Genomic DNA, 1,012 nt, shown 5'->3' with positions numbered 1-1,012 from the left:
AGAATTTGCGCTATAAGGGGAGGCGGGGGTTGGCTGATCATTTTGGACGGGTGGGGGTGTGGGATCGTCTGGTCCAGGGGAATTACGAGTGGTGTTTACATTTGGGGGGGATGAGGAATTGGGAAGATCTGGGGGGGATTGAGGAGATTGGGAAGAATTTTGAAGGTTTTGGTCTTGTGGGGTGTGAGGGGCGGAGAAGGGGGGGAGAGGATTACATCCGGAGGGGGCTACTGGGGTCTCGTGACTGGGGGGATTTTGAACTCTGGGAGGAGCCGCTCCTAAGGGTCTGCCTGAGCGCGGGAGATTATTCTGCGTGCGACGACTGTGAATAAGCCAAGAATTAACTTTGGCGTTAACTTGGCAGGGATGCATTCGCGGGGGAGAGGAGATTGTAACCCCCCCGCTTTTTAGTTTTCCTGAGGGGCATATTGGGGGGACTGAGGGGATCCGACGGCATTTAAGTGCGGTCTTTGTTGAGGATACGAGGGTCTAGGCAAGTATTGCGAGGGATATCTAGGGGAATTGTAGGGAAGAACTGTTCTTCCCTATGAATATTGTTCTTCTCTTAAGAATATGTTCTTAAACGTTTACTGTATCGCTAGCTGTGCATCCATCCATGTATTTGGAATTTTACTAAATTTAAATAGATATATCAGGAACAATTCTTTAAACTTCTTTATTCCATTGTTACAGATAAATGGGGTCATCTATTTTGAATACCGAACAATTATCAAGAATTTTATAGAATTCCAACATAGGGACCTTGCCCGATGAGAAGGCCTTCGCGATTAACTGCCAATGTGAAAACAAAGGCGTGGGCATGTTAAGAATAATAATATATGGGACATTCCATGTCAACTCAGCCACCCTGGAATTTTTTGGTTCTCAGAATCTTGAATTAGCATGCTCCCAGTCAAGTACCCACATGAGTACATACTTTCTCTAAATTTTCTTTCCTTTAACACTAATTGTTTGGCCAGGACAATTAACAAAATCTCAAATTTTTGAAAAA

The sequence above is a fragment of the Diachasma alloeum genome, unplaced genomic scaffold, assembly GCF_001412515.2.
Source record: "Diachasma alloeum isolate Michigan unplaced genomic scaffold, Dall2.0 Dall_scaffold_00843, whole genome shotgun sequence".
NCBI classification, from domain to species: Eukaryota; Metazoa; Arthropoda; class Insecta; order Hymenoptera; family Braconidae; genus Diachasma; species Diachasma alloeum.
This window is presented reverse-complemented; position numbering follows the sequence as displayed.